Raw genomic sequence first — 25,216 nt, forward strand, 5'->3', positions numbered from 1 at the left:
GTACAAAAGAAGCTCCTAGAAGCAAAAGTGAGCTTAGTGGAATCACAGGATATAAGGTTATTATGTAAAAGTCAACCATACTTCTATATGCTAGCAAAACACAGAATTTGACATTTTAAAAATGCCCATTTACAACAGCATGAGAAAAATAGTTACAAATCTAACAAAATACATGTCAGATCTATATGTTGAAACTATAATACACGGATGAGAGAAATCGAAGAAGGCGTAAATAACTGGAGAGATAAGCTGTGTTCATATATTGAGGACTCAGTATGGTTGTCCATTCTTCCAACTTGATCCATAGAGTCAATGGAATCCCAATCAAAATCCCAGCAACCTTGTTTATAGGTTATTGCCAAACTGGTTCTTAAGGGAAAGTAAAGACTAAAATAATCAAAGCAATTGGAAAAAAACAAGAACAAAGTTGGAGGGCTCATCCCACCTGAAGTCAAGACTTACCCTAAAGCTACATTAATCAAGACGGTGTGATGTTGGCAAAAGGACACACACCTACATCAGTGGAACAGAATAGAAAGTACAGACCTGGCGTCAAACGAATACAGTCAACTGACTTGTGAAAGGCGCACGATGCCAATTCAATGGAGAACGGATAGTCTTTTCAACGCACGGTGCTGGAACCCGCCATGGATCTCTATATGCAAAACACAACTACACGAAACAAAAAGCAAGACCCACAAAAAGACTCTGACCCACACCTCTGTACACATACCTTGTACAAAAAGGTAACTCGATGTTGATCACAGGCCTAGATGTAAAATATAAAACGAAAACTTCTTGTGTTTGACAAATCGAGTTTTTAGAAATATGGGAAGTGCAGCCTATATTTAAAAACTGGTAGGGGCGCCTGGGTGGCTCAGTCAGTTAAGCGTCCGACTTCAGCTCAGGTCACCATCTCACGGTCCGTGAGTTCGAGCCCCGCGTCGGGCTCTGGGCTGGTGGCTCGGAGCCTGGAGACTGCTTCTGATTCTGTGTCTCCCTCTCTCTCCGCCCCTCCCCCATTCATGCTCTGTCTCTCTCTGTCTCAAAAATAAAATAAACGTTAAAAAAAAAAAATTAAAAAAAACTGGTAAACTCTACAAAATTCAAAATCTTGTGTGTTGTGAAAGGTCCTGTTCAGAGAATGGGAAGACAAGCTACACACTAGGAGAAAATATTTGTAAATCCTGTATCTGATAAAGGACTTGTATCCGGAATATATAGAGAGAATGCTCGAAACTCTGAACTTCGAAAATAGTTGGTCAATTTCTTATAGAGACGCACATATGCTAACCGTTGCAATCCTGCACATTCACAGACAGTTGGAAACTAAGGGAACATTATTTCTGAGTGTAATGTGCTATCCTAGATTGGATCCTGGAGCATAAAAAGGACATTCAGTGGCAAAACTGAAATCTGAATAAAGTCTATAGTTTAAGGAAAACAAAACAAAAAAGTAGACTCATTTCTTGTATTTAGACAGCATAAATAATATCAGCATACCCACTGAACAATAAGTTAACTGCAGGAAATTTGTTTTGAGTATTTAATTGATAGAATAAATTATTATATAGTAAGCAGAAATATTTAGCATTTTGATTCTGGTATAGACTTAATATTACCATCGAGGCAAATTAATTTTAAGAATCATAGATTGACTTGTACTGAGCACGAAGTGTGCCCACACAGCAAATAAAACAGTTGAAAACTGATCTCAAAGGCTGCATTTTATACTGATTAAGGATAATTAATGTATAATTTCTGTTAAATGTAATGATCAAAATATTAAGCTCAGGTGCAGTCACATTGAGTGGCTTTGTTTCTCCCTTAAATAATACATTTATTTACTCCTGATACATAACATATTTGTGCAATCAGGAAAAAAAAAATCAAACACAGGGCAGGCCAAGTTAAAAAAAAAATAGAATGTAAGATTCTCATGATTTTAGACCAGGCTTTTCATTATCAATGAAAATAACTTCAGTGTTTCCATACAGCAGTGTAGTAATTTTATTTAAAGAAGATGTGGTTTCAGTATTAACTCCTCCATGATGGCTTCCCCATCGTAATCGCATGATCTCAGTGTGACGCTTTGGTATGTTCTTCCTTGGCCAACTGTAGTGAATATGTTAACAAGCTGTGGCAAAGTGGCTTCCTTCCCTGTTATGGAAGTCATCAAGTAGGGGGGCTAGTGTCAGTCACGATACAGATTTTTTTAAAAAATGTTTATCTTTATTTTTGAGAGAGAGAGAGAGAGAGGCAGAGAGAGAGACGGAGACAGAGGATCTGAAGTGGGGTCTGCACTGAGAGCAGAGAGCCTGATGTGGGACTCGAACTCATGACCTGTGAGATCGTGACCTGAGCCAACGTCGGACGCTTAACCAACTGAGTCACCTAGGCGCCCCTAGATACAGATTTTAAAATGACTTAGTTTTTCAGTCAAGTCAACAGACCTATAATGTGTACATGTAGCATCAGATACAGTGCTAGGCACGATACAGGAGATTAAAAGGTGAAGGGGGTCATTTCTATTCCACTGCCCCCTCCCCCACATCCAATAGTTTGCTGAGGGTATAGAGCATGCATCCATGAACAAGTAGGAAATGATCATAAAAGCAGATAGTAAGCACAGTTTTTTTTTTAAGTTTACTTATTTATTTTTGAGGTGGGGAGAGTGGGGGAAGGGCAGAGAGAAAGGGAGACAGAGAGAATCCCAAGCGGGCTCTGCACTCTCAGCACAGAGCCCGACGCAGGGCCCCAACTCATGAACTGTGAGATGGTGACTTGAGCCGCGATCACGAATTGGTGCCCAACCGACTGAGTCACCCAGACACCCAGATAGTAAGTACAGTTTTGAGCGTAGAAACATGTGCTGAAAACAGTGTTGATCATACGTACCTTGAAGGTTAATTATGGAAATTCGGTGACATTCACGTAAAATTACTCTATAAATTATAATGAGCTTTGCAAATGTCTAATGACTCATTATTTTTAGGGCTATTACTGGGTTAGTGGAGAAAGAGCATGGTTTTTGGCACTATGCAGAACACTCAGCAGAATCTGGCTCTGATGCTTACTGGGGGAGGGGACGATCATCATGACTAATTCATTTCTCTGCACCTCTGTTTCCTCATACGTAGGACGCCGATTGCTTTCTATCCAGCAGGTTATTCAGATGAGGAAATGAGCTGCGCTGCATTTGGTCCCTCGTTCAGCATCTTGCACAGAGCCCTTCAGTAAAGGGGAGCTTCCTTCTCTTGCCCATTATTGTAAGCATCGCTCACTTGTCACTGAAGTGTTCCCATCCCTCTCTCTGCCTCATTTCCAACCAGTTTGCTCAGGAGGTGAGCAGGCTAGCCAACTAAACAGTCACTGGGAGAAGTACCTCAAAGCCTTCTTTTGGAAATGAGCAGGATATTAAAAAAAAAAAAAAAAAAAAAAAAAGAAGCCCTGGGGTTCACCCAGCCCTGCGTTTCTCTCTCCGCTGCTCAGAGAGGAGCTGGTGTCTCTCTCCTGCGGGTCATGGTTTAGCCAGCTTTCGGCTGTCAATTGTGCCCCAGCTGCCTCGGCTCAGCTCCCCCTACAGCCTCCTTATATGGGCCCCTGGGCAAATTCTTAAATTTCCTCATGGTAAGTGAGGCTCTCACACTGGGATTACCTCCGATTTCTAAACATTGGTCAATTCTGCTTCCCCTTAAGTTAGATAAAATATTTAAATGAATGGTTAGAATTTTGCTTCTAGGACCATATCGTAGGAACCCATGAAAGGTGGATCCCAGTTCTGGGGGAGGAGACATAAGGAGCTGGCTCTGCCCCCCCTGCATGGGAGCTGCTGGAGGGTGGGGAGCAGCGTGGTGGGTCTGAGACCTTTTGGTAGCGCTGAGTGGCTTCAGTTGTTGATACGACACCTCCTTTCAGATGATGGCCTGAATATTCTTCCTAGTCTTCCCGACCCACCTCTGAATAAAAACTTTTAGTGGGGGTCCTAGCAGTCTTGATGCATATTAATGCAGTTAATGTTGCAATAACAGACAGCTATGTCCACCCCCAGGGAGACGATGCCAGAACTCTGGGATCTGCTGTGCTCTGGGCCAACGGCAGAGAATGGGACCCATTCCTTCTGTGCTCACTGCACCAGTATATAGGACTCAGTCCCTTTTTTTTTTTTTTTTAATTTTTTTTAACGTTTATTTATTTTTGGGACAGAGAGAGACAGAGCATGAACGGGGGAGGGGCAGAGAGAGAGGGAGACACAGAGTCAGAAGCAGGCTCCAGGCTCTGAGCCATCAGCCCAGAGCCCGACACGGGGCTCGAACTCACGGCTGTGAGATCGTGACCTGAGCTGAAGTCGGACGCTCAACCGACTGAGCCACCCAGGCGCCCCTCAGTCCCATTTTTAAACATGTTGTTTAATTATTACTATTTTTATTTTAGAGAGAGAGAGGAGAGTGCATGCATGGGGGAGGGTGGGGGGGAGAGAGAGAGAGAGAGAGAGAGAGAGAGAGAGAGAGAAAGAGAGAAAGAGAAAATCCTATGGAGCCTCTATACTCATTCCGCATGGAGCCCGATGTGGGCTTTTTTTTTTTTTTTTTTTAGTAGCTTATGTGGAAAGTGTTCCATTTGGTAGTTAGATATAACTGAGTTAAGGAAAATTCAAACATATCATTTTCCATGTCATTGTTTAAAATAGGCTACTTTTCATTTAATTTAATGTTTTACGCTCTTGCACACCGAACAGCAGTCAAGCTTAATGACTGCACACACTTCCGTGTTTTGAAGTTTCTGTAAAGGGTCACAGAGAGGGAAGCGTACACACAACAGAAGGAAAGCCTGCTTTGTGACCCTGAAATCCCTTTAAGTTCTCGATTGTTCTGACTTAATGGAAGAAATCAGCGTACCGTGATTTCATTTGTGCGTCGATGGCTTTCCCCCACATCACGCATCAAAGGGAAACGGTGGTGCCAGGATCAAAGGGAAGAAACGTCACAGTTGAAATAAAATGAAACCACAACAACTTGGCTCATTCTCTAAACCCTTGGAAAGCGCCCAGAAGTTTAAGCCTCGTCGCAAATATTTCTACCAGCTTTTTCTTTTTCCTCTAACCAAACATCATTTAGATTTTTTAAGAGAAACTCACTCATTTGTATCGTTCTTTAAAGTTGGTTTTGGGGATTGCACTATAGGGAGAACCTGCTCATCTTCTCTAAAGGCTATATTTAGATTCATTTGTGAAGTATCACAGAAAGCACGGACCACAGCCGCTCTCCACCTTAGGGGTTACATGGATCTGTGGGAGGCAGTCACAAACTTAGCACTAACATACAGGTTAGCATTTCTATAGGAAATTGTGACTCAAGTCCCTAACAGCTGACCCACTGGCAAAGCTATGACACCAACTGAATATTCAAGTCTTAAGGTAGTGCATTTTTATTTTCCTCTCTTCCTCCTTCCTCCCTCTCCACTCCCTCCTTCCTCTGTCCTCCCCCATCTGCCTGCCTACCTATCTCTCTACCTCTCTCCATCTGTCCAGCTCTCTAGCTGTCCCTGTTTCATCATTATCTCGTTTCCCCAAGTTCTCTCCTTCACTTGTATTCTAGATTTTCTTCCCTAGTTTTTAAAGCAGGTGCTTCTGTGTGTCTCCTTCTAAACATTTGACAGTAGTCGATTGTTAACGTTTGCCTTTTAACTAGAATTTCCTTTGTATCTTTTTTAATTTCTGAATTTCCTAACTAATTGTTGTCTTTATTCTTCTTCCCATTCCTGTCTTCAGTGACTGTAGACAAATCGAAAGGTCATCTCCCTATTCTTATTCTTTTTTAAAAAAATGTTCATTTACTTAGAGAGAGAGAGAGAGAGCACACACAAATGAGGAAGGGGCAGAGACAGAGGGAGAGAGAGAGAGAGAGAGAGAGAGAGAGAGAGAGAGAGAGAGAGAATCTCAAGCAAGCTCCACGTTTAGCGTGGAACCTGACAAGGGGCTGCATCCCACAACCACGAGATCATGACCTGAGCCGAGATCAAGAGTTGGACGTTTAACTGACTGAGCCACCCAGGTGCCCCTTCTTATTCTTTGTACATTTATTTGATGTACAGCAATGCCTCTCATTTTCTTCTTATTTCTTTAAGAATTAATTTTTTTGTCACTTCGTTTAGAAACTCGAAACATTATCACATATTTCTTCCTATTTCTGGTGTAATTCTCTGCCAACTTTGCTTTTTCCTCTTTTTCTCCCCATCTGCTAACTCTGGCTGTGGGTTCAGTGTCCTCTTTTATAATTTGGGGCAGGTCATCCAGTGGCTTTGTGGTGAAGACCGTGGGATCCAACATGAGAAAGATCAGTATTTGAATACCGGATCTTTGACGTTGGGCAAGTTATCTGACCTCTTTGACATTGGGCGAGTTATGTGACCAGTAACATCTGTACCTTTAGTAGAGAGTAGTTGTAAGGCTTAAACCAGATCTCGTGTGAGTACTAGGCACAAGGCTTGACACGGAGTAAGCACTCAATGAAAGAGATATTTAGTGCTCTTTGAAAGATCCCTTCGTTTCAAATCTCATCGTCCTTGTTAATAACCTCCTGACCTATTCCAGAAATCGTCAGCCCTGATGTCTAATGTCAGCTTAGTCCTGGAGCTTCCAAGGACTATAGCAGCCTCCATATAGATGATGGCAAAAAACAAGAACAAAAACAAAACAAAAACATGCCCCGCGCTAGTGTATTAAGAGGACCTAGAGAACCCTAACTGATACAGTGTCACAGTAAGAATTCCTGTATAATGTCCTTTTGGGAGTTAACATTCTCAAGCAAATGCCACTTTATAATGAGGTGGTCTGTCTTTGGTTCTCAGACTGTTCCCTAAAATAGCAGAAACTCGAATGCCTTAAATATAAAATTGACTGTTGCAACTTGATCAGGATGCAGTTGAGACTAGGTGTCAAGACCATGTCTGAAAATTAAAAGTATTCATATGGTCATTTAAAAATTTTTTTTTTCAACGTTTTTTTATTTATTTTTTGGGACAGAGAGAGACAGAGCATGAACGGGGGAGGGGCAGAGAGAGAGGGAGACACAGAATGGGAAACAGGCTCCAGGCTCCGAGCCATCAGCCCAGAGCCTGACGCGGGGCTCGAATCACGGACCGCGAGATCGTGACCTGGCTGAAGTTGGACGCTTAACCGACTGCGCCACCCAGGCGCCCCTCATATGGTCATTTTAAAGGAGTTTTGGGTTACTTTTGCCTGAGTCACCTGTGCATATATATGCATATATATGTATGTGTATATAAAGGTGAGAGAGAAAGAGAAATACACACACACACACACACACACACACACACACACACACACACACACATCTCCTATTCATTCCAGAGATTTATTTCAAGGAATTGGCCTCTGTGATTTGTGATTGTAGAGGCTGGCAAGTTGAGAATCTGTAGGGTAGGCTGGTAGGCTGGAAGTTCAGATAGAATTTGATGCTCCGTCTTGAGTCAGAATGTCTTCCTTCTCAAGAAAACCTTTGTTTAGCTTTCAAAGCCTTCTGATGGATCAGATGTGGCCCACCCACATTATTCAGAATAATCTACTTAAAGTCAACGGATTATAGAAGTTAGCTACATCTGTAAAATATCTTCACAGCAAACCTAGATTAGTGTTTGATTTAGCCAATGGCTACTGTAGTCTAGCCAAGTAGACATATAAAATGGATCATCACAGACACCAACAAATACTCCCGGGAACTAACTCTACTTACCAATTTTTAAACCATTCCATTTGATGCCCCACCCCGCCCCCGCCACCCTCTCTTTTTGGCTATTTTGGGGATTGACTGCATAGTTCAACAGGCTATCAAAGATCAGCATTAGTTTGTACATGATTGATCTAAACCATCATTCCTCTCCCAGCTGACAGAGGTTTTTCTGTGTGACTGAGTAAACTTGTTCATAGGTACACATTTGCACACATCTGCTTAACTATTTAAATATATATTTATACTCAAAACATTTATTCATACTGGATTTGTATTCAATTTGTATTCATATACATGAGAGGATTATTGAAACACAAAGTAAATTTGCTTGAGCCAATTTAACAGCAAACATAAATTCTCATTTACATGTTGCTGTCCTAGCTTCCTTTCAGCTCTCAGACGTCAACCACTGGTTCATACACCCATAGCACCTACATGTGAAAGAATTAATTTTTAAATGAATGAATGAATGTGACACTTCATCTGGAAATCTTGCTCAATTTGTCTCCAAGAGTCTCAGTTTTCCACTACCATTTCTAAGTCCAAATATTAATTCAGTCTTCCTATGGGGCTAATTTACAAGAGGAAACATGAGGAACAACAGGGCTATTACAAGCTGCAGAGGCAATTTACTTACTTAACTATTGCTAAGGGCAGGAAGAAAAGCTAAGCCAAAGAGGTCTGTGCTTTTGCACAGCAGTATAGTAATTCGAGTATCAGTCTGGCACCCCAGTTTAAGGGTTGGGGAAGAAGTAAAACATGGTAAAAAGACAAGCAAAGGAAAAGGTAAAATTGAGTAGCATCCTTAAGGTAAGTATGAGGATAATATAGCTGTTGACTCAGCAAGATGTTATTCAGTTCATGGCTTTTCCTTAAAAAACAAAACAAAACTGTGATAAAATAATGTAACAACTAATGTTTGTCCTCCCTTTACTATCTAGCTCCTTGGCAGTATGGACTGTCTTAATTGAGAGAAAATGTTAATAAAAACTAAATTCTTATACGGCAAGTGCTATTCTTTTTTTGCCCATCTTTTTCTCCTAAAGGATGTTGTTTCCATTAATCTGATACCTAGAATCACAAATCACAGGGGTTTGCAGGGATCTAATATACGTTCCCTATGTCAATACATTATCCTGCTGAAAGGTTTTCTTTTTTTTTTTTTTTAATTTTTTTTTTAACGTTTATTTTTGAGACAGAGAGAGACAGAGCATGAACGGGGGAGGGTCAGAGAGAGAGGGAGACACAGAATCGGAAGCAGGCTCCAGGCTCTGGGCCATCATCAGCCCAGAGCCCGACGCGGGGCTCGAACTCACGGACCTGAGATCGTGACCTGAGCTGAAGTCGGACGCTCAACCGACTGAGCCACCCAGGCGCCCCAAGGTTTTCTATCTGTATGTAAAAAGTGCAGAGTGGGGCAGCTGGGTGGCACAGTCGGTTGAGCATTTGACTTTGGCTCAGGTCAAGATCTCATAGTTCATGAGTTCAAGCCCCACATTGGGATCGGTGCTGACAGTGCAGAGCCTACTTGGGATACTCTCTCTCTCTCTCCGCCCCTCCCCTGCTTGCCCTCTCTCTCTGAAAATAGATAAACTTAAGAAAAAGTTTAAAGAAAAAGTGCAGAGCGAGTTTTGTGATTTTTTTTCAACACTTCCAGTGTCTCTTCTCTGGCTTCAATTTTTTCTTTTCTTTAACATGGTTAGCCCTATGAGCCTGAACTGGTGTTAAAACAAGAGATAAAAATCATCTTTTAGTACATGAAACTGATGCTTCTATTCAAATTAGGAATCGATGGAAAGTGAGCACCAATAAATAAATACACTTGCCATAGAGATGCCGTAGGTTTACCTGATAAGGAGTGTGAAATACCTGAACCATAGACACAAGAGAAGAGAAGACAAGTGTTTTATGATGGTCGTAATGCTGAGGGACAGGAGGCGCTGTGACACCATCACACGTGTGACAGCTGAATACAGAGGAAGTTTATGACTCCAGGTTGTACTTGAGCACTTGGTCACTAGAGCCCAGGGCAGTGTTATCCTCTAAGAAATGATCTCCAAGTAAATAGTCACCTCATTGTACATCACAGGAGTGACACGGGGGTCCTTACTGAATATAAGGTTAACTTTTAATCAGTTTTTTCCCTTCGTGCGTTTTGTTGCCCCCTTGGTCTGCTGTGGTTGTAGCTCTCTGACGCCCATTTGCCTCTGTCTTCCAGTCCTCCTTTCTGGCTGATTAGCATCCCTCCTTCTGAACCCCCTGCATTCCTTGCTTGTTTTTTCTCTCTTATTTTAGGAATGACCTAATTCATTTTATAGCATCCAGTCCTATTCCTTTAAATCTGTGTTCCACACTATGACTGCACTAGCTTTTCCTTTGGAAAAATTCAAAGTACAGTTTCCTCATGATATTTGTATGACTGTTTTGTGCCTACGAGATGAAACCAAAGCTCTTTTATGTGCTGGTCAAAGCCCTTCATGGTCTGGCTCTAGAGCCTCTCCTTTCTCTTCTGTGCCAACGATTGAGTCATCATGAACTCTTTTAAATTCTCACCACACACCATGTCCTTGCACACGTTCTTACTTCTTCCTAGAATGCACCTCTCCCCACGTCTGCCTTGAAAATCCCTGTTGATCATCCAAACCCTGTGCAGGCATTATCGTTTACATGAAGTGCTTCCTGCCTTCAGACTGTGTTATTTGCTTTGTTCACTGTCCTACTTGTATATATATTTTTAGAAAATGTTTATTTATTTATTTTGACACAGAGAGGGAAAGCGAGAGAGTGAGCACGTGAGTGGGCTAGGGACAGAGAAAGAGAGAGAAAGAGCATTCCAAGCAGGCTCTGTGCTGTCAGTGCAGAACCCGATGCAGGGCTTGAACCCACAAACAGTGAGATCATGTCCTGAGCTATAACCAACAGTTGAACACTTAATCAATTGAGCCACCCAGGCACCTCCCCACACACTTATGTATCCTATACAGACTTTGCTTTTTTTTTTTTTTTGTGCATTATACGGCACAATTTTATTTGCTTGCAAATCTGTCCTTCTGTAAGGACTATGAGAGTGGAGACTATGTTCTTGTCAGCGTGGTGCTAGGCAGACAGTAGATACTGAACTCAACTTCAGTACCTACTCTGGGCTGAACTGAACCCCAACCAGAGAGCCTTGCGTACTGGGCAAAGGTCCTGTCTCCATTGTGACCTCAAGACCTGGTCTACACTAGCAATCAGACTTGTGAGGTAAGGATTGCCATTTATTTCTAATTCTAACCCACCTCCTTCTGTCTTGCTAATGTACACTGGCTGAGGACAGGGATAGAAAACTTCTCTCCCAAATTCCTTGGATGTTGAATATTAGAGCGATTACTCCTCTACTCTTACTTGCTGTGAATGCTCTCAAATGGACACCAACACATCACAGAAATGGTCACCATTGTCTTTAGTCCCAGCTGTTTTCAAAAGTTATTTTCATGTAGATTCTAGTCTGGCCTATCTTGTACATATGCCTATACCTCTCTGGATGATTCTACTGGCCATTTTTGGGCAGAACATTGCTCTGTGTGGGCTTTACAGGTGGTCTTGTGTCATCTATTACTTACATAAAAGTGCCTGGGAGATGTTGCAACAGCTGTTCACCAGGAGTGTTGTACTTAGTATGTTCCTTTCCTGGGGCCACATAAGCAGAACTCACAGACCACTTCTGCCCAGGGTGGAAGACCCATCATGACATCCTTTAGGGAACATTTTTCCAGCCTATGTTCTATTTTCTTTTCCTTCCAAAGTCTAAGAGTTCTGCTCATGCTGCCCTTTAACTTGTCCAAATCACCCTATTTGTCCACTTTGTGCCTTTGGTAGCATGATGGACTTCTGGACTTATCCTTAGCTATCATTTTATCTTCTTATTTTACAAATTCTTTATGGAAGTTTGATATACCCGAGAAAATGGTGTGAACTGTTCAAGGAGTAAGTGCTTACAGATGAAACATGTGACTTGAGAAAAGTCTCCTGTGCCCTACCCAACTGAGTGTCTATTGGTGGGAATATTGAATGGGATGAGCAGATGTTGGGTAGCAACTTTTGTTTTCCTCATAGGAGATGAACTTGTAATTGCTTTAATGTTGTATAAAATGAACCACTTTCCCCCAAACATGTTTATGTCATGGCACTGACAGAAAATGACAGTATTTGATTATAACAATGGTATAATCACATAAAAAACTGCCCATAAATATAAGCACCCAACATGGTGTGCTGACCATAGTAGTCCTCACATGTGTGGTGGCTGAATGAGGTTTATCTGTCAGCACCCCTGCAGCCACACTGATTAGAAGGCTTTACTTCAACAACTCTCTACCCAACAATGTGTTAGGACAGTCACTCTCTGGATGGTTAGCTTTGCGTATTTTGAAGTGATAGGAGAGGAAGGTGCGATATTTACTACTCCTCGATATTCTGTTGTGATATAATGATTCCTGAAAATGGCTTCCTGAGCTTTATGGAAACCAATCTAGTCCTATAATAAAAGCCTGTTTACCATTCCCACTATTATTAAGAGCTTTATAATATAGGCTTTTTGGCATTTTAAATAAATTTTTATTAGTTTTCTTAGAACTGTGGATAGCATATTATCCCATTCATATGTTTTCAGGAGACAGGTTAAAAAAATATGTCTAATGGAGGGGCGCCTGGGTGGCTCAGTCGGTTAAGTGTCCGACTTTGTCTCAGGTCATGATCTCACGGTTTGTGAGTTCGAGCCCCTTGTCGGGCTCTGTGCTGATAGCTCAGAGCCTGAAGTCTGCTTCGGATTCTGTGTCTCCCTCTCTCTCCCTGCCCCTCCCGTGTTCATGATCTGTCTTTCTTTCCCTCAAAAGTAAACATAAAAAAAAATTAAAAAATATGTCTAATGGAGAGTACCTAAGTATGATTAACCCTGAAAAGAGAAAAGTCTGCAACAAGATTTTATGCTGGAGCAAGGTAGTCTCTGAAAGGCTATCATGCAATGGAGGGCACCAGATTCTTATGTACTGCTTTAGAAAGCTGAGCCAGAATCAATAGTTTGAAGTTTTATAGAGAGAAATATTTTAGGCTCAATATTTTAAAAAAAGAATAAAACTGAATTAGAAAAGAGTAGGTTGTCTTCGGAAGGAGCGGACACTCCTTGATCTGAAGTATTTGTAAAGATGGCTGGAAGACAATTAGGGATTTTGAAGAAGAGCTTGCCCAGAGCATGTGTTTGGTTGATGTATGTGATGTAAAATTCTTTGATTCCATCAATTGTCATCTTAGTTTGGTATATTTCACATGCTATATCCATTACTGATTGGCAGCAGGTTATCTCATGTTCCATTTCCTCAAGCATATTTTGGAAACTATTCAAAATAATCTGTTAGTGTTCCTAAAGTTCAAGGGTCTTCGTGTTAGAAGATTCATTGCAAGGGGAAAGACTAGTTTGTGGTGACCAGAAACTAGGTAAAATACCCTGAGAAAGATAAGCACTAGCAAATATATTTTTTAAAATGAGCAAAAACATCTTTTCATGTGCCTGTTGGCCATCTGGATGTCTTCTTTAGAGAAGTGTCTATTCATGTTTTCTGCCCATTTCTTCACTGGGTTGTTTTTCGGGTGTGGAGTTTGGTGAGTTCTTTATAGATTTTGGATACTAGCCCTTTGTCTGATATGTCATTTGCAAATATCTTTTCCCATTCTGTTGGTTGCCTTTTAGTTTTGTTGATAGTTTCCTTCCCTGTCCAGAAGCTTTTTATCTTGATGAGGTCCCAATAGTTCATTTTTGCTTTTAATTCCCTTGCCTCTGGAGATGTGTCAAGTAAGAAATTGCTGCGGCTGAGGTCAGAGAAGTTTTTTCCTGCTTTCTCCTCTAGGGTTTGGACGGTTTCCTGTCTCACATTCAGGTCCTTTATCCATTTTGAGTTTATTTTTGTGAACGGTGTAAGAAAGTGGTCTAGTTTCATTCTTCTGCATGTTGCTGTCCAGTTCTCCCAGCACCATTAGTTAAAGAGACTGTCTTTTTTCCATTGGATATTCTTTCCTGCTTTGTCAAAGATTAGTTGGCCATACTTTCGTGGGTCCAATTCTGGGTTCCCTATTCTATTCCATTGGTCTATGTGTCTGTTTTTGTGCCAATACCATGCTGTCTTGATGATTACAGCTTTGTAGTAGAGGCTAAAGTCAGAGTGTGATGCCTCCTGCTTTGGTCTTCTTCTTCAGTATTACTTTGGCTATTCAGAGTCCTTTTGTGGTTTCATACAAATTTTAGGATTGTTTGTTCTAGTTTCGAGAAGAATGCTGGTGCAATTTTGATTGGGATTGCATCAAATGTGTAGATTGCTTTGGGTAGTACTGACATTTTAACAATATTTATTCTTCCAATCCATGAGCATGGAATGTTTTTCCATTTCTTTGTATCTTCTTCAGTTTCCTTCATAAGCTTTCTATAGTTTTCAGCATACAGATCTTTTACATCTTTCGTTAGGTTTATTCCTAGGTATTTTATGATTCTTGGTGCAGTTGCGTATGGGATCAGTTTCTTTACGAAAAGATGCTCAACATCACTCCTCATCAGGGAAATACAAATCAAAACGACACTGAGATATCACCTCATGCCAGTCAGAGTGGCTAAAAAGAACAAATCAGGAGACCATAGATGCTGGTGAGGATGTGGAGAAACAGGAACCTTCTTGCACTGCTGGTGGGAATGCAAATTGGTGCAACCGCTCTGGAAAACAGTGTGGAGGTTCCTCAAAAAGTTAAAAATAGATCTACCCTATGACCCAGCAATAGCACTGCTAGGAATTTACCCAAGGGATACAGGAGTGCTGACGCATACGGGCACTTGTACCCCAATGTTTATAGCAGCACTTTCAACAATAGCCAAACCATGGAAAGAGCCTAAATGACCATAAACTGATGAATGGATAAAGAAATTGTGGTTTATATGCACAATGGAATACTACTTGGCAACGAGAAAGAATGAAATCTGGCCATTTGTAGCAATGCAGATGGAACTGGAGAGTGTGATGCTAAGTGAAATAAGCCACACAGAGAAAGACAGATACCATATGTTTTCACTCCTACATGGATCCTGAGACACTTAACAGAAGACCATGGGGGAGGGGAAGGGGGAAAAAAAGAGAGGGAGGGAGCCAAAGCATAAGAGACTCTTAAAAACTGAGAACAAACTGAGGATTGATGGGGGGTGGGGGGGGAGGGGAGGGTGGGTGATGGCATGGAGGAGGGCACCTGTTGGCAGGAGCGCTGGGTGTTGTACGGAAACCAATTTGGCAATACATTTCATATTAAAAAAATAAAATAAAGGAAAATAAAATGAGCAAAAGCAAAGCTTTGTTGATTACATATTGGCCAGAGGGAACAATGTAGAGGAGAAACATCGTTATTTAAAACTGATTATTTGTATGATTTTTCCAGACGTCAGAAGTTACCTTCAGCATGAGTTATTGAACATAAAGCTATTGACTGAATGTCTTGGAGAAGCAACCAAAATCACAGTATTCAGGGAAATAGGTGAGCTGCACTGATTGATCGTTAATTACGAGCATGCGTAAAAGACAACGCAGGCTCATTGATTACAGGGACTTTGTTCCTCCTGTTTGGCTGTGCATTTCTGAAGCCTAGCACAGGGCTTGAGAGAAAGAATTGTTCAACAAATGTTTGTTAAGCAGTTGGATGAACAGATGTTGTGCTAGTGGGCGCAGAGAAACCCGAAGGGTCCCCAGTTATCTCTCAGCAATTTCCAAATGTGTGCAGCTTCTCTTCTCGAGCATAAATACTCTCTCCAAGTTCCAGCTCATGTTACGTCCTCTCTTTGATGTCTTCTCCGACTGGTCTAATATCACTGACCTCATTCTTTGAATACTCATGGTACTTGTGGCCAGGATCGTAGTATTTAACAAAATACTGTCGCATTTTGTTGACTTTGGTTCATTGTCTTGCACCCAGAACTAAATTATCACTGCTCTGGTACTAATAATTACATCTCCTTCTCCCCCATTCACCCTGCCCCAGTTACACCGGACAAGGCTTTGAGTAAACTCTTACTAAGCATGTGTTTATTAGTTGCTATTAAGAACCTGGTATATTTGCCAGATGTGAGAAACCCCTGTTGCTTCACGGTCACTGTAGAAAGGTGTTTTGTTACCAGGCTTGCCACAGAGATTTAGTGAATTCTTGGTGCAGAGGGAGGAGAAAAGAGTGGGGAGATAAGAAGGGAAATGATGGTCCTGCCCAGAAATCCCTTGTAGCTTAAAGCTGGCCCCGAGAGATCTGAAATAAAAGGGAACTTGTCACAATATCCATGAAGTGACCTCATTCAAAATTAGGTAATTTAAATAATCTTCTTCCCTCCAATATCACCCTCAAGAGGCTGGAAGTTAATAATATTTAGAGTATCAACTTGTAACCCAACTAAGGGGAGTTTGTCCCTTGGTAAGTGACAGATAGAGACTAAACCAGGGGGTGTTGTCACCCAAAGCAATCTTTATTTGCAGCAAATAAGAAGACTGTGGGGAATAATTTCCAAAGCCGAGATTCCCAAGCGGGGGTGAGTAGGTTCTTTTATTTAGGGTTTCAGATGAATATTCAGAAAGGGGAGCTTTGTTATCATATGTAAAGGCAGGCATTATATTGTGCAGGTGTCCTTAGAAAACAAGCCTATACTTGCACTGTTAGGTTAATCAAGGCGCGGTCCTCCTTGGGCAGAGACTTGAATACTATAATGAAGCAGAGATTGGATGGGGTCTTGGACTCCTTATATTGGGGTAGGGCATGTAAGACCTTGCTTGTTCCTAGGCTGGAACCAAATCGGTTAACCTGGAATCCAGTCTTCTGCAGGGAGAGCTAGTGTATTTGCTAGTGGGTTCGAAAAGAAACAATAGTGATTAGGGAGAAACAGTTCTCCGAAAAAACAAACAAACAAACAAACAAAAAAAAAACCCCAAAAACAAGCTTTACATTTTCTGCTAGTTTTAACCTCATTAACCCAATGGGGCACTATTTCATCCCTGCAAGAACAGCTCCAGAATGTGCGACAGGACAGTCTTGACTTGTGAAACAGCATTGGGAATTTTACCCCTGATTTATGGTCTCTGCTGCGGTTAGGCTGTTTCCTAGCTTGTTAGAGATGGTTAGTTTTCGCATTGCCTTTGTTCCCTTAAGGTCTCTACTTTACTCTTTGCATTTCTTTGCAATTCTAACACCTCCTAGGAGGTTCTGCAAGAAGAGTACCAGGGCCAGGACGTAGGGCTTAGATCAGGAAAGTAGCTGGGAGCCACTTATGACTTGTGTCCCGAAAGCTGTCTGGTCTTCCTTTTTCAGCCTCTCCCCTACCCCCCAAATCTTCCTGCTTACAAAATCTCTTCCCCAAGATGATTGGGCATCTTGAAGCGCCTGCCGATTCAGTTTATCACTGATCCAAGTAGGAGTGGAGCCTCCTCAGAAGCTCCGGTGGGTGCTCAAGACTAATAAAAACAGCCCCAGGCAATACGCTAAACAAAGAAAGATAATACTCAAGGCTTACTTTGCTTTTCTGAGGTTCAGGCCAGCTTCTCCTCTCCCCGAGGCTAGTTTTACCCTCAAAGTAACATGGGACCGCTTTTCCAGAGAAAATACACTTTAGTGACTTAATATACTTTCTTTCTAGGGAAAGTTCTATGATTGTGTGTGTATCATAACTTCTGCTCCACTGTTTTAGGAATATTTAAAAAGTAGCTTCTAATGACTTTGTTAAGCGACAATAAATCAGGGGTATAAAATAGAATGCACAGTATGCTTTTGAACTACACCTCCCTCCCTCCCCACACGTACCAATATGCACATACCAATATACATTTGTTTATTCTTGTGTACTTTTCTGTAGCCAAACCCAGAAAGGACACGCAGCAAATTTCAGCAGTGGTTATCTTTAAGGATTTTAATGTTTATCATGCATTTCCCCCTTTGCATTCGGTACCTTTTTTATGTTCTTATAACCAGAAAAAGAAATACTTCTCACACGCGGCTCTGTCAGTAGGGAAAGAGGGTGGGGATAAACCAAAACTGCAATTATGCTTGCTTTTCAGACGCAAGATCTAGGAGTAGAGGGGGGTGGGGGGGTGGATCTTCACTAGAAGGCATTAGAGAAGAAGGTGTGGCTTCTGTGACAAATCTTGAAGCAGCTCTTCAGGTGTAATAAAGAAAGCAGCAACTGAGGGATGTAAGATATGAACTGTTTGGGAGTAAGTGTGGCTTGGCTTGGAACCACAGAAGCTGGGTGAGTTAGAAAATCTTTGCCCTAGGAGTTCCAGTTTTCTCATCTTCCAGGGAATTTGACATTCACGGGAGGTGGTGGACGCTTGAAATGCTACACAGACCTTATCAGACCTGCCATTCAGCTCGAAGGATTCAAAAGAGTGAGAGAAACTGAGCTAAAAGTCTTGGGATGAAAGTCTTGGGACGGGGAGGAGGAGGGGTCGGGACAGCACCCATGGCCAGAAGTCACTGGCACAACCAAGTGCCCACCGCAGAGGAAGGGAAAGCACCGATGATGACTCTTGCAGATTGAGATGTGGGCAACCAGTGTTGACTCTCTTTTCGCTTCAGTTCAGTCTCCTTTTCAATCCAGGAATCGCTTGTGTGCTGCTTCTCCCAGGATAGCCATCCGCCTTTCATTTGAACGTTTCTGTGATGGTCATTCACTAGCGTTTGATCTAGCCGGGTTTTTTGTTAGCCGGCCCTTGGTTGGATGCTATTGCTCTTGTGGAAGTTCTGCTCACTGGTTTTTAATTCCCCATAAGTTCTCTCCTACGTGACAAGCCTTTATGCACTTGTAGGTGACTTTGTGGTCCATCCAACCCTTTATCTCCTCTTCCTCCTGCCTCACTTGTGACTACTGTTAAGGCGGTCAAGGCTAGTCTTTTCCAGTCTTCCTTGCAGTTCTGAGTGTCCCTTGATACGGCCCTTGCCAATGAGATACACGTAGAAGTTTATGACATCTGGAAACCACAGGGAAACACCTCAATATGAAGGTATTGACCATGCAAGCCTTGACTACTAAGCCAGTACAGACAACTACCTACATCTGACTTCTTGATATAACAAAAGAAAGTCAACTTTTGTTTGCTTAAATGACTATATTGAGGTTTTCTGTTACTTGCAGGCAAATGCAATGCTGACAGATGGACTTTGACATTTCATAACCCAACATTATCTTTCGTACTTTGGAAACTACTGAATCCTGCCGCTTTTCACTGACAGTGCCCGGTGCTTTTCTGCTTGTGTGAAAACGTGCCCTTTTCTTCATGCCTGAAGGCTCTTCCCTCCTGAACAGAGTCTACTCATCCTTCACATCTTCCTTTAAGGCAGATCCCAGCCAGAAATCCCTTCTTATTTCTTATACTGAACTCCCCAATGGCTTGCTGAAGTGCTTCTCTTATTCTTCTCCTTTTTCCATCCTGCCATTAAGTGCTGATATTTGTATATTTATCTTACCCTTATTCACTCCCCTGATAAGGCTGGAGCTGTTTCAAGTCTGATTTTACAACTTTCCCTGTACTCTCCTGTCTTTTATGACACAGTCTGGCTAATAGAAAGTGCGATTGGCTTTATTTCAACTCAGCAGCTATTTATCATCTCCTTTCCTTTTCAATAGCTTAAATATTGGTTAAAGCTTATGCTGGCATCTTAAGAAAGAGTTCAGTTTTTCAGAAAAAACATGAACTGACTTCAGTGAATGCCTCTGGGATGTCATGTCCTGAAGAAAGGCCAACTACCGATTCTTGGCTTAGTCAAATGCCACTATGTAGTGGTTGTAGTTAGAAAAATAGACATTAGTATCTGGAGTTCTCACAAAGCTTTAGAGGAAATGCTTTGTTGATGAGATCATATTGATCAATGCTCCAGAGCTATTTGAAGTTTAGAACATAAAGCATGGAGAGGAATACCTATCAGGCTCATGGGATTTTAGGTACTGTGCTCTCTTTTGGGCAAGGGCACTTCACTTAGGCTGATACCTCCCCAGCTTACTTGGGAGCCTGTGGCTTGAACACAGGAACAGGAGCTAATGGCTCCTATATTTTTTCTGAGAAAGGGATTAAGGGGATTTGAGAGATTTGGTTTGGGGCCGTTTAATTATGTTTAGTTGTTGTTTTCAAAGGGAAATGCATCTCATTTATTACAAAGCTATAGTGAAGTTCTGAGAAAGGGCTAGATGTTCTGATTTATTTATTTACTTTTCCTTATTAATTTCTTTGGTTATGTTGAGAACACTTCACATGACAGTTACCCTCTAAAGTTTTTTTTCCACAAAATCTGAAGGCAACGGTACTGTATTGCTGACTATATATAGATACAATGTTGTACAGCACATCTCTTGAATTTATTCCCTTTGCATAACTGAAACTTTGTGCCCGTTTATTAGCAACTCCCCCTTTCTTCAACCCCAGCCCCTGCCAATCACCATTCCACTCTCTGATGCTATGGATTTGACTATTTTGGATACCACGTATAAGTGGACTCCTGCACTGTTTGTGTTTCTGTGACAGTCTTATGTCACTTACAATGTCGTTTAGTTTGAAATTACAACATTTTATAGGGAATTGAATTTTTTTTTTTTTTTTAGTGTTTACTTTTGAGAGAGACTGAGACAGACAGACAGAGCATGAGCAGGGGAGGGGCAAAGAGGGACTGAGACAAAGGATCCAAAGCAGGCTCCAGGCTCTGAGCTGTCAGCACAGAGCCCGATGCGGGGCTTGAAACTACAAACTGTGAGATCATGACCTGAGCCAAAGTCGGATGCTTAACTGACTGAGCCACGAGGCACCCCGGAAATTGAAATTTTTGTTTGTGTTTAAGGTAGAATTTGAGAGCCTCTCACTGCAATGGCATTTTACTTTCTTTTATATTTGTGCATGTCTTTTTCTTTCTTTTAAATTTTTCCTTTTTCTCTTCCTTCCTTCCTTCCTTTTTGTTTTTTTAACCCCATGCCCTTTTTTGATAAATGGTGAACAAGTAGAACCCTCTCACTTATGAAGTTCCTAATTTGTGACAGGCACTATGCTGGGTGTTTTACAAACATCATTTCATTGAATTTTCACGGGGACAACATGACTTTATCCCATTTTCTCCAATTACATACGAAGAAATTGAAATTAGATAACCTACCATGTAACACAGCTAGTGAATGAGAAAGCCAGCATCTGAAAACAGATCTTTTTTTCTCTCTCCCTTTTAAAACCCATGATCTTTTTTTCTTCTGAGAAGAAAATGGTAAGCACCCATTTGGCTACCAGGGTGAGAAATTTGCACGTCTTTTCTTTCACATGTGTGTTTTCATAATATCTCTTTTTACTTGACATTTTACTCTGAGCAGCACTTTAGTGAGTATCTAAATTTAGACTAAATACTTGGTTGTACAAGGAATTTTACATCTTTATTTGAAAAGTGTTAATTAATTTGATTCTTTTCTTCTGGGAACTACATAGACAATTTCAAGGGCACGTCTTCAATATCATCAGAATTTAATTAAACTGATTACTCCTTAATTCAAGCTATTTTTATCAAGCCATTATAATTAGTATTGAGAAAAAAGGAAGTGTTGCTGAAGAGAAGCAGGGGTAGATGGGAAATAAGCAAACTGATACCAGTATGAGGGGAGAAGCTATCTCTGCTGAGTTTGGGTAAGTGTTCACTAAAGTTTGAATATTAAGGCTGAGCTCATTAGAAAACCAGCGAATACATTTTACAGTGGGATTTCCTGTGTAGCTTGGGGGCAGAAAGCTCCCTGATACACCCTATTGTTAAATCCTTCTTTGTAACATTTTAAACCCAAACTAATAGAATTTTCTAGTGTTTTATTCCCCAAAATGAAAGCTTCACCAAAGGAAATATACAGATGGCAAATAAGCGTATGAAAAGATGCTCCACATCGTATGTCATCAGGGGAATGCAAACTGAGATGATGACATAGCACACACACCCACTACAATGGTCAAATCTGGAACACCGACGCCACCAAATGCTGGAGAGAATGTGAGGCAACAGGAAGTCTCATCCATGGCCGGTGCAAACGCAAAATGGTACAGTCACTTTGGAAGACGGTTTGGCTATTTCTCACAAAATGAAAGGCACTCTTACCATATGACCCGGCAATTGTGCCCCTTGGTATTTTCCCCAAGAGTTGAAAACTTACGTCCCCACAGAAAATATGCACGTGGATGTTTACAGCGGCTTCATCATAGTTGACAAAACTTGGAAGCAACCAAGATGTCCTCTGGCAGGTGAATGATGAAGAAACTGGGGTCCATCCAGACGGTGGATTATTTACAGTGTGGAAGAGAACTGAGCCATCAAGCCATGAAAAGACATTTTGGAGGCTGAAATGCATCTTACTAAGTGAAAGAAGCCAATCTGAAAAGGCTACATCCTGTATGATTCCAACTACGTGACATTCCAGGAAAGGCAAAAACATGGAGACAGTAAAAAGATAAGTGGTTGCCAGAGGTTAGAAGGGAGGGAGAGGTGAGTAGGTGGAGCACAGAGGATATTTAGGGCAGTGCAACTACTCTGTATGATACTCTAATGATGGACATGTGCCAGTATAAATTTGTTCGCATAGAGGGAGTCAAGTACTTTCATAAAATATACAACACAACAAGTGAACCATGATGTGAACTGCGGACTTTGGATGATGGAGGTTTGTCAATGTAGGTTTATCAGTTGTATCAGATGCGCCGCTCTGATGGGGGATGTTGATAATGGGGGATTATTCATGTGTGGAGGTAAGCGGTATGTGGGAAATGTCTGCTCCCTGTGCTTAATTTTGTCGTGCACCCAAAACCACTCTAAAAAATAAAGTCTATTAAAAAAAAGTTACTGGTATGGGTACAGAATGTGTTATTCTAAAAAATTAAAGAAATATAATACACAAAAACATGGGATGCCTGCGTGCTTCAGTCAGTTAAGCATCCGACTCTTAATTCCAGCTCGGGTCATGATCTCACAGTTCAGTTTGTGAGATCAATCCCTGCTTCAGGCTCCACACTGATGGCGCTTGTGCTCTCTTTCTCTCTCTTTCAAAAAAAAAAAAAAGAAAAGAATACACAAGAACATGAAACCCAAATAATACAGAACTTTAATTTGCTACCTAATTATTTTGAAAGTGCTTTAAATCAACCTGTGTGGGAATTAACAAATGTAAAAGTGGTCTCATGGATTATTTTATCGTTGCCAAAGATACAACTGCCATTTTCAAATTTGACCTATTTGTACCTGTGTGAGCATGACATATGAATAGATCACGATCCATAAAAATACAATTGTCTCATCTTTATTGGTATCAGGTGCTGTTTTTTTTTTTCCAATTCTCTAATCAGATGTATAAACACAACCTATTTGAGTCAGTGGGGAAGTGTTAACATGGAAATATCACCACGTGGCTTCATGGTTTATGTATCTTTAATATCTGTAATTTAGGACAGTAATGAATACAGATGAGATTGTTGCTTTGGCCTGGAAGTATTCATCTGGTACAAATAGCCCCGGGAACGGCATCAGCATAAAATTAAAGCCTCAGACTTCAGAGTCTTGACCGATAGAAGCATAATCATTGAGAGTTTAGAATACAGATTATCTGGTTTACTTTTCGAATATTTGTAAGTATCAACTAATGTAGAAAAAGGAATTTGAATAGTAAGCTTGTGAAAAAATGCTTTTTACTATTTTATAAAATGCGGGCAGTATGTTCATGGGATTTGAAGAGATGGTAACCTGAAAAAACAGGTGAACAATGCAAGGGTTTAACCTGATAGTACATAAATAAATAGGAAAAAAAATCTAACTGTCCCAGAGGCTAACAAGTCTTTCAGAGTCCTGTAATACCAAGCATTTATAGGTAAACCACAAGTTTCTAAATAAAATGGTTATTACACACACACACACACACACACACACACAAATACATATTTTACATGTATGCATATGATATCTGTATTTCTAATCACTTGATGTTTTAAACCCCCGACATATCTATCTCTATCTTTGGTATGTATATATAAAATGTATGCACATATTATATACTTATATATATATAATATATATACATGTTATATAATTATATACATGTTATACTATACTAAGAAGTTTTACAACATATACAAGTATAGATTTTAAAAAGTATAAGATAAAAATAAAAACCCTAATATTTAACTGCTTTTTTACTTCATTTATGGTGTAACATCATTTTTCTACCACTAAAATTTTATTAATGGTGTTCTGGTGACTTGCTTTTTAAATGATTTGTTCCCAGGGGTAACCTCAGACTACCATGGGCTATTAGCTGAAGGCAGAATATAGACTCAGTGTGAGGCTTGTCATTCATTGGTTATGATGGATGCAAATTTATATTTTAAGCAGTCTTCTGGATAATTTCAGTGTCGAGATCTTTTCTGATCTCATTAGATCATTATTATTATTTTCATTCTCAAATGGAAGTAACAGAGGTATTGTTTTAGTTGTAAGAAGATTCCGTTCTGACATTTTGTTGTTCTCATATACTAAATTATAAATATTATAGGTCACCTATGGTTACCGGTAGGTATATTTTAAAGCTACGTTTCCATATTGTGAGTGTTATTTGAATTAAAATAATTGAAATATATTCTATAAAAACATTTAACTGGAAGCCCACCTTGTAATGCTCTGATGAGTATTATTACCTTCAGTGCCTCCTTCTGGTAGTCACTATCCTTAGATTTCTCTGTCCTTGATGTTTGACTATATGATATGGCAATCCATATAGTAAATGTTTCTTTCCTTCTTTCTGGGTTTTGTTGTTGTTGTTGTTGTTGTTGTTGTTGTTGTTGTTGTTTAGAGAAGCATTTTTTAGTAAGGTTGATATATTGTGGTGCTGCACTCATAAAAGACATCAGAGTTCTGTATACTCTCTTAAAAAGTAACAGGCAGGAGTTAGAATGAAAGAGTGGGAGCACCATGTCTGTTTTTAGGTACTAGCCATCAGAGGAGAGCGTGAACGCAGTTCCCCCATTACCACAAATTAAGCAGTCAAGTTTCCCACATTTGGAGAAATTGCAGGGGCCAGCACATCCAGGATGCAAAGGATAAGCCTCATCCTGGTGAAACTACCTTTGAGATCAAGTAAATGTTACATTCTTTCTTAATTTTACATAAGTACACTAACAACTAGTTTTCCCTGCACCCCTGAGGATCATCTTGGCAAATCTTGCTGTGAACATGCCTGCCGCCATTTTGGAGGCCCCTGGTATATACATAATGGCAGAAAAAGATGGCTATTTGGGCTGCCTTTGTGCAAATAGCGTCTTTAATATATAATTTTTTTTTCTAAATAGAAGCACACTTAAACATTTGTGACCTAGAGAATCTCATCTACAGTAAGCATAGTACATTGAACACATAGACTGAGCAGTGCTCAGATGAAT

At 40.7% G+C, this 25,216-nt stretch overlaps 1 non-coding gene across 1 annotated transcript; it reads right to left on the reverse strand.

The window, feature by feature from the left end:
* Window positions 1–24,774: 24,774 nt before the first annotated feature.
* Window positions 24,775–24,941, reverse strand: LOC128777159 (U1 spliceosomal RNA). The gene has a single exon (XR_008422355.1). It is a non-coding gene; the product is annotated as a U1 spliceosomal RNA (small nuclear RNA).
* Between the last annotated feature and the right edge of the window lie 275 nt (window positions 24,942–25,216).

The sequence above is a fragment of the Panthera pardus genome, unplaced genomic scaffold, assembly GCF_024362965.1.
Source record: "Panthera pardus isolate Hobbes unplaced genomic scaffold, ASM2436296v1 HiC_scaffold_15, whole genome shotgun sequence".
Taxonomy (NCBI): Eukaryota; Metazoa; Chordata; class Mammalia; order Carnivora; family Felidae; genus Panthera; species Panthera pardus.